The sequence below is a fragment of the Schistocerca cancellata genome, chromosome 2 (assembly GCF_023864275.1).
Source record: "Schistocerca cancellata isolate TAMUIC-IGC-003103 chromosome 2, iqSchCanc2.1, whole genome shotgun sequence".
Lineage (NCBI taxonomy): Eukaryota > Metazoa > Arthropoda > Insecta > Orthoptera > Acrididae > Schistocerca > Schistocerca cancellata.
The window spans coordinates 542,240,433-542,249,522 of NC_064627.1; the positions used below are offsets into that span (position 1 = coordinate 542,240,433).

Sequence of the window (9,090 nt, forward strand, 5' to 3'; positions counted from 1 at the left end):
TCGAAGACTTATTGAATAATAGAACCCAGAATGTCGTCCTCGCCGGCAAGTGTTCATCAGAGACAAGGGTATCGTCAGAAGTGCACCAGCCAAGTGTGATAGGGGTGCTGTCGTTCTCTATATAAAAAATTGATTTGGGTGACAAGGTGGGTAGCAAACTGCGGTTGTTGGCTAATGATACCGTGGTGTACGGTAAGGTGTCGAACTTCAGTGACTGTAGCAAAATACAAGACGACTTAGACGAGATTTCCAGTTGGTGTGATGAACGTCAGCTATCCCTACATGTGGAAAAATGTAAGTTAAGGTGGATGAATAGGAAGATCAAACCTATAATGTTCGAATAAAGTATTACTAATGTCCTGCTTGACACAATCAAGTCGTTTAAATATCTGGATATAACGTTGCAAAGCGATATGAGGGTGGAACGAGCATGTGAAACTGTGGTAGGGAAGGCGAATGGTCCGGTTTAATGGGAGAATTTTAGGAAAGAGTAGTTCACCTGTGAAGGAGACCGCACATAGGACGCTGGTGCTATTTATTCTTGAGTATTGCTCGAGTGTTTGGGATCCGTTCGAGGTCGCATTGAAGGAAGACATCGAAGCAATTCAAAGGCGGGCTGCTAGATTTGTTTCCGGTAGGTTCGAACAAAACTTAAGTGTTACGGAGAAGCTTTGGGAACTCAAATGGGAATCTCTGGAGGGAAGGCGACGTTTTGTTCGAAGAACACTATTGAGAAAATTTAGATAACCGGCATTTGAAGCTGACTACCGAAGGATTCTACTGCCGCCAACATACATTGCGCGTAAGGACCACGAAGATAAGATACGAGAAATTACGGCTCATACGGAGTCATACAAACAGTCGTTTTGGTCTCGCTCTTTTTCCGAGTGGAACAGCAAAGAAAATGACAAGTAGTGGTACAGGGTACCCTCCGCCACGCACCGTACGGTGGCTTGCGGAGTATCTACGTAGATTCCACCAGAGAACTTCCTTGATCTGTCTATCACCCATTCACCTAATCCCCTCCGCCCTTTTCACATCCATTTTATTTTCATTTCAGTCATTATGTCTTCTACTTTGCTTTCTACTCTCTCCTACTACTTCCCAATAGTTATCTCTGCACTGCTCACTGTCTATCACCTACTTTTTGATGGCCCACTGCCACTGATACAAGCCAAAACTTTTTAGATTCATCGGTAGCTTAGTTTTAATATCGCTCCATCCCTTTTTTTTACGCATATTTATTTTCCTATCTATCCAATCGTTGTCTTCAAACGCTCTAAATCCAAACACTCGTCAACTACTTCTATGATTACATTGTACAGTTTTATTTTCGATGTGTTCATTGAACATAATGTTATTCTTATTGTAACTGATATTCGAGTCTACTTTCAGAATTGCTCTGCGCAGTTCCTTCATTGATTGTTTAATCTTATCTGCACTAAAAGAAGGATACAAGGTCCTCATCGAAAAGGTGGTGGTTCAGATACATCACAATAACGCCTACTCCTTGAAACGGCTGAGAATATTTTTGGTTACATGGATTATCCTTGCCTGGAGAATTTCTCATTGTTTTGATAAAATAAAATGGAAGCCTGAAGTATTATTTTCTATAAAAGCTGTATCTCTCGTGTAACTTCCAGTATGAACCTGTTTCACGAACGTGTTTTCTTTGAATACACGAAAGTTTTACGTAAATCTTTTTAAGTCAAGAACCACCCAATGTAAATATAATCGCAGTAGTATATTCTAGAAAATCAGCGATATAAAATCAGCCTGTGGCTGAAACAAAACACATATATGAAGTTGGTTTTCTCTCGTCTTTTGTAAGAGCATAGCTCTACATATTTTTCATATGTCTTCTTCCTCGGTCTGCCTTAGTGAGCAGATGCATCTTACAAGTGTATATATGTTTGTTAGTTTTGTTCTTAGAACTAAATAGGAAACAAATGTAAAAAAAAAAACCTCTTGTTATTATTCTTCGGCAGATCATTGTGAAAAGAAGTAATGGTGCAGCGTGCATTCTGTTCAGTCCTTAATTTGTCACTGCTCATTGCAAATCACGGTTCTGAGATTAGATGCCAATGATTTTAATGTGTCTTGAGCTTATTACGTGGAAGAAATTATCGCGAATAAATTCATCATTCGTCTCTGATCAATGGTGCTGGTGGGCTTCGATCCCGTCAGATACAGGCCCCACTATATAATACTGACTGATGATGGCTGATGAAAACTACTTTAAGTTTTTGTTAGCAATATATCTATAATTTTAGTGAGCGTGCGATATTAAGACCATATTCCCGCCATCTACCTAATGTTATTCTCTCTGGCGATGGTTGCCTTTTTGCTGAAAAATTGCTGTACTGTCAGTTTCCATTAAATTAAACAGATCTCCTCGCTTGATAACCTTACGGTCAAGTAAAGCTATAATTAACTTCTACAGAGAGATAGGGGAGTAACGCATCAAATTGTAACAACAACAACGTATACATTCTTCAGTACAATCACACAGGTTGAAGCAATCCTTGTTCGAGTACCGCAGCAAAGATGCCGTTGAAACCACGCTAAAAGCTTTCCCAGACACAACGATAATTCACACTTATGGTTACGTTTTATAATTTTGTTCACAACTTGCAAGTGATCTACTGTGATACACGGACCTCCAAAACTAGCTTGTTAGTTTGCCCATTTGAAACCTACTTTCATTTTCCTGTGCTGTTGGTGCCAACACTAGAAACATTCTTGTGAATCTAACAGATTTTAAAAGTTTTTAACGTCTTGTCTGTGTTTCTTGTCAAATACGTTAGTTACAGAATTGTTCCATTCTTGGGGAATAGTGTTTGTGCACAGACATTCTGTTAGTAATATTGCAAGTTTCTTTTGCGTTTATTGCTTCTGGTTTTCTACAAGAAGACCACAATCTCCAGGTACCTTTCCTCCCTTCCTAACTATAATTCCTATGTGCACCTCACCTGGCATTATTTCTGACAGTTATTTTCATTGCCAACTATCTAGCTTTTTGAACGATGTAGACATTTAAAGACGTTGTCAAATGCTTGTATAATTTTCTCCGTGTATTTAATGTGTCAACTGCCACCTTGTCTGATGAAAAAATTGTGTCTATTGCACGTAATTTTCTATTTTATTTTCTCTCCAAACTATTTATTACCTTCATTTGTTTCATCTTCCGCCGGTCTGTAGATTAAATTTCCCAACAATATTAAGTCAGCATTTTCTACATGTTCACTTTAGCGTTTGTTCGAATCGATCACCTTCACGTTAATAGCTTCAACGTTAGATTATCTTTACTTCTGATTTCTTTTCTAACATCTTTCTCCTTTACCGGAAAAACTTTTGTCAAATGACAGTCCCTTTCATCTGTGCTCGCATAACCTATTTTAAGACGCTGAATCTTATGGTTAATTTAATTTATTACACTCCCTCTTAAATAAATTGTTATAATATACTTTGTTGATTTCCTGCCTGATGAGATCAATTTTTTCTAGCTTTATACCTGTATTCTACATCTTATGTCTTCATGAGCCGCCACTACCTGTACAATTCCTTATTGTTTCACTAAAAGTACTAAGTTCTCGTTCTTGCAGAGTCTATTTTCTACTTGTTTTCTTTTTCTCGCGTAGAATCTGCTTAGCACATGAATTGTCTTCTGGGCAACTAGTATTCACGAATGATCTTTTGTGGTATCGTAACCGAAGATTCCTAGCGAAAGTGATCGTTTACTTTTAATCCTACTTTCACATGAAAATCAGTTATTTTCATCATCATCCTGTTGTGGGATTGCTGTTATTTATCAGCTTCTGTAATTCTTCGCATAAGATTTCCACCTCCTCATGGGTATCTACATCTGCATGGATTCTCTGCAAATCACATTTAAGCGCCTGGCAGAGGGTTCATCGAACCACCTTCACAATTCTCTATTATTCCAATCCGTATAGCGCGCGGAAAGAATCTTTCCTTACGAGCTCTGATTTCCCTTGTTTTATCGTGGTGATCGTTCCGCCCTATGTAGGTCGGTGTCAACAAAATATTTTCGCATGCGGAGAAGAATGTTGGTGATTGGAATTAATTTGGAATGAGTGGAGATTGTCTCTCAGGAAGGCGTCAAGCGAATTTTTATCTGCTTATTTGAATAGGTACATTTTTTCGCTTATTTTTCGAGGATTTGGGGATTAAAATATTCAGTCTCACTACGACAACCCCCCCCCCCCCCCTCCCCCACGAACCATGGACCATGGACCTTGCCGTTGGTGGGGAGGCTTGCGTACCTCAGCGATACAGATATACAGATAACCCCACCATACGTGCAACCACAACGAAATGGTATCTGTTGAGAGGCCAGACAAACGTGTGGTTCCTGAAGAGGGGCAACAGCCTTTTCAGTAATTGCAGGGGCAACAGTCTGGATGATTGACTGATCTGACCTTGTAGCACTAACCAAAACGGTCTTGCTGTGCTGGTACTGCGAACGGCTGAAAGCAAGGGGAAACTACAGCCGTAATTTTTCCTGAGGGTATGCAGCTTTACTGTATGGTTAAATGATGACGGCGTCCTCTTGGGTAAAATATTCCGGAGGTAAAATAGTCCCCCATTCGGATCTCCGAGCGGGGACTACTCAGGAGGACGTCGTTATCAGGAGAAAGAAAACTGGCGTTCTAAGGATCGGAGTGTAGAATGTCAGATCCCTTAATCGAGCAGGAGGGTTAGAAAATTTAAAAAGGGAAATGAATAGGTTGTAGTTAGATATAATGGGAATTAGCGACGTTCGGTGGCAGAAGGAACAAGACTTTTGGTAAGCGGAATACAGGGTTATAAATACAAAATCAAATAGGGGTAATGCAACAGTAGGTTTAATAATGAATAAAAAATTAGGAGTGCGGGTAAGCTACTACAAACAGCACAGTGAACGCCTTATTGTGGCCAAGACAGACACGAAGCCCACCCCGACTAAAGTAGTACATGTTTATATGTCAACTAGCTCTGCAGATGACGAAGAAATGTATGATGAAATAAAAGAAATTACTCAGATAGTGAACGGAGACGAAAATTTAATAGTCATAAGTGACTGGAATTCAATAGTAGGAAAAGGAAGAGAAGGAAACGTAGTAGGTGAATACGGATTGGGGATAAGAAAGAAACAGGAAGCCGCCTGGTAGAATTTTGCACAGAGCACAACTTAATCATACCTAACACTTGGTTCAAGAATCATAAAAGAAGGTTGTACACATGGAAGAAGCCTGGAGATACTGACAGGTTACAGATAGATTATATAATGGTAAGACAGAGATTTAGGAACCAAGTTTTAAATTGTAAGACATTTCCAGGGGCAGATGTGGACTCTGAACACAATCTATTGGTCATGAACTGCAGATTAAAACTGAAGAAACTGCAAAAAGATGGGAATTTAAGTAGATGGGACTTGGATAAACTGACTAAACCAGAGGTTGTACAGAGTTTCAGGGAGAACATAAGGGAACAATTGATAAGAATGGGGGAAAGAAATACAGCAGAAGAAGAATGGGTAGCTTTGAGGGATGAAGTAGTGAAGGCAGCAGAGGATCAAGTAGGTAAAAAGACGAGGGCTAGTAGAAATCCTTGGGTAACACAAGAAATATTGAATTTAATTGATGAAAGGAGAAAATATAAAAATGCAGTAAATGAAGCAGGTAAAAAGGAATACAAACATCTCAACAATGAGATCGACAGGAGTGCAAAATGGCTAAGCAGGGATGGCTAGATGGCAAATTTAAGGATGTAGAGACTTATCTCACTAGGGGTAAGATAGATACTGCCTACAGGAAAATTAAAGAGACCTTTGGGGAAAAGAGAACCACTTGTATGAATATCAAGAGCTCAGATGGAAACCTAGTTCTAAGCAAAGAAGGCTAAGCAGAAAGATGGAAAGAGTATACAGAGCGTCTATACAAGGGCGATGTACTTGAGGACAATATTATGGAAATGGAAGAAGATGTAGATGAAGATGAAATGGGAGATATGATACTGCGTGAAGAGTTTGACATAGCACTGAAAGACCTAAGTCGAAACAAGGCCTCGGGAGTAGACAACATTCCATTAGAACTACTGATAGCCTTGAGAGAGCCAGTCCTGACAAAACTCTACCATCTGGTGAGCAAAATGTATGACACAGCGAAATACCCTCAGACTTCAAGAAGAATATAATAATTCCAATCCCAAAGAAAGCAGGTGTTGACAGATGTGAAAATTATCAAACTATCAGTTTAATGAGTCACAGCTGCAAAATACTAACGCGAATTCTTTACAGACGAATGGAAAAACTGGTAGAAGCCGACCTCGGCAAAGATCAGTTTGGATTCCGTAGAAATATTGGAACACGTGAGGCAATACTGACCGTACGACTTATCTTAGAAGAAAGATTAAGGAAAGGCAAATCTGCGTTTGTAGCATTTGTAGACTTAGAGAAAGCTTTTGACAATGTTGACTGGAATACTCTCTTTCAAATTCTAAAGGTGGCAGGGGTAAAATACAGGGAGCGAAAGGCTATTTACAATTTGTACAGAAACCAGATGGCAGTTATAAGAGTTGAGGGGCATGAAAGGGAAGCAGTGGTTGGGAAGGGAGTGAGACAGGGTTGTAGCTTCTCCCAGATGTTATTCAATCTGTATATTGAGCAAGCAGTAAAGGAAACAAAAGAAAAATTCGGAGTAGGTATTAAAATCCATAGAGAAGAAATAAAAACTTTGAGGTTTGTCGATGACATTGTAATTCTGTCAGAGACGGCAAAGGATTTGGAAGAGCAGTTGAACGGAATGGACAGTGTCTTGAAAGGAGGATACAAGATGAACATCAACAAAAGCAAAACGAGGGTAATGGAATGTAGTCGAGTTAACTCGGGTGATGCTGAAGGAATTAGATTGGGAAATGAGACACTTAAAGTATTAAAGGAGTTTTGCTATTTGGGGAGCAAAATAACTGATGATGGTCGAAGTAGAGATGATATAAAATGTAGACGGGCAATGGCAAGGAAAGTGTTTCTGAAGAAGAGAAATTTGTTAATATCGAGTATAGATTTAAGTGTCAGGAAGTTGTTTCTGAAAGTATTTGTATAGAGTGTAGACATGTATGGAAGTGAAACATGGACGATTAGTAGTTTGGACAAGAAGTGAATAGAAGCTTTCGAAATGTGGTGCTACAGAAAAATGCTGAAGATTAGATGGGTAGATCACATAACTAATGAGGAGGTATTAAATAGAATTGGAGAGGAGTTTGTGGCACAACTTGACTAGAAGAAGGGTTCTGAGGCATCAAGGGAACACCAATTTAGTATTGGAGGGCAGCGTGGAGGGTAAAAATCGGAGAGGGAGACCAAGAGATGAATACACTAAGCAGATTCAGAAGGATGTAGGTTGCAGTAAGTACTGGGAGATGAAGAAGCTTGCACAGGATAGAGTAGCATGGAGAGCTGCATCAGACCAGTCTCAGGACTGAAGACCACAACAACAACAACAACAACAACAACAACAACAACCCTGTGTTCACTAATCCCTATATCGGTTTTTTGCTAAGAGGTCAAGTGTGTTTTCACAACCGTTTACTATTCGCGTGGTTTATGAACTAACTGCTTGAAATAATTTTCAGAGAATGCGTTTAGCACAATTCGGATGTTACTTTATGTGTACCTCCGGAATTAAACATTTATTTTCGCCAACATATCGAGGGTAAATTAAAGTCACCACCAACTATTATCGTAAGAGTCGGGTACGTGTTTGAAATCAAACTCGAGTTTTCTTTGAACTTTTCAGCAACTGCATCATCTGAACTGGGAGGTCGGTAAAAGGATCCAATTATTATTTTATTCCGGTTGCGAACAATGACCTCTGCCCATACTAACTCACAGGAAGTATCTACTTCAATTTCGCGACAAGTTAAACTACTTCTAACAGCAACAAACACGCCAACGCCAACCATGTTTAGCGCGACAATTTACAACTCTTATACCAATGGTTCTTGTATCTATGTCCTTCCTGTGCTCAGCCTGCAACCTTTGTGACTGAAGCCCATCTTGTGTTTTCCCGAGACCCTCTAACCTAAAAAACCGCCCAGTCCACGCCACACAGCCCCTGCTACCCATGTAGCCGCCTCCTGCGTATAGTGGACACCTGACCAATGCAGCGGAACCCGAAGCCCAACCACCCTTTGCCGCAAGTCGAGGAATCTGCAGCCTAAACGGTCGCAGACCCCCCACTGGGCTCTGTGCCAGAGGTCCGCAATCGGTCCTGTCGACTATGCTGCAAATTGTCAGCTGTGCTTTCATCTTGCAAGCAAGACTGGCAGCCTTTACCACTTCTGTTAGCCGCTCGAAACCAGAGAGAATCTCTTCTGATCCAAAGCAACACACATCATTGGTATCGACGTGAGCAACCACCTACAGTTGGCTGCACCCTGTGCTCTTCATGGCATCCGGGAGGACCCTTTCCCCATCTGTAATGACTCCACCCGGTATGCACATTGGTTTTCTTACCCTCTGAGTATCTTGGTTCAAATACATGAACGATTTCCATGGAAAATTTTGTTTAATGTAAAAATAAGTTTCGCTCTATGTTCTTTAAGCCAACGGCCTTAACGCAGTGGTAACACCGGTTCTCGTCAGATCACCAACGTTAAGCACTGTCGGGCTGGGCTAGCACTTGGATGGGTGACCATCCGGTCTGCCGGGCGCTGTTGGCAAGCGGTGTGCACTCAGCCCTTGTGAGGCAAACTGAGGAGCTACTTGATTGAAAAGTAGAGGCTCCGGTCTCGGAAACTGACATACGGCCGGGAGAGAGGTGTGCTGACCACATGCCCCTCCATATCCGCATCCAGTGACGCCTATGGGCTGAGGATGACACGGCGGCCGGCCGGTACCTTTGGGCGTGCATGGCCTGTTCGGGAGGAGTTTAGTTTAGTATATGTTCTTTAAAATATCAGTAGTTTCTGCTAAGACTCTGAATACTCTTCGCATATGACCGATAGACAACAATTACAATTTCTATTTTTTCTAGCGAACGTATAACATTTGAAGTTTATTCCAGACTAGCATAGAAAATCAATTAC

The 9,090-nt window shown here is 40.8% G+C and overlaps 1 pseudogene; it reads left to right on the forward strand.

Moving 5' to 3' along the window:
• The first annotated feature begins 8,606 nt into the window (after positions 1-8,606).
• LOC126163614 (5S ribosomal RNA) lies at positions 8,607-8,724 on the forward strand (annotated as a pseudogene).
• Positions 8,725-9,090: the final 366 nt, after the last annotated feature.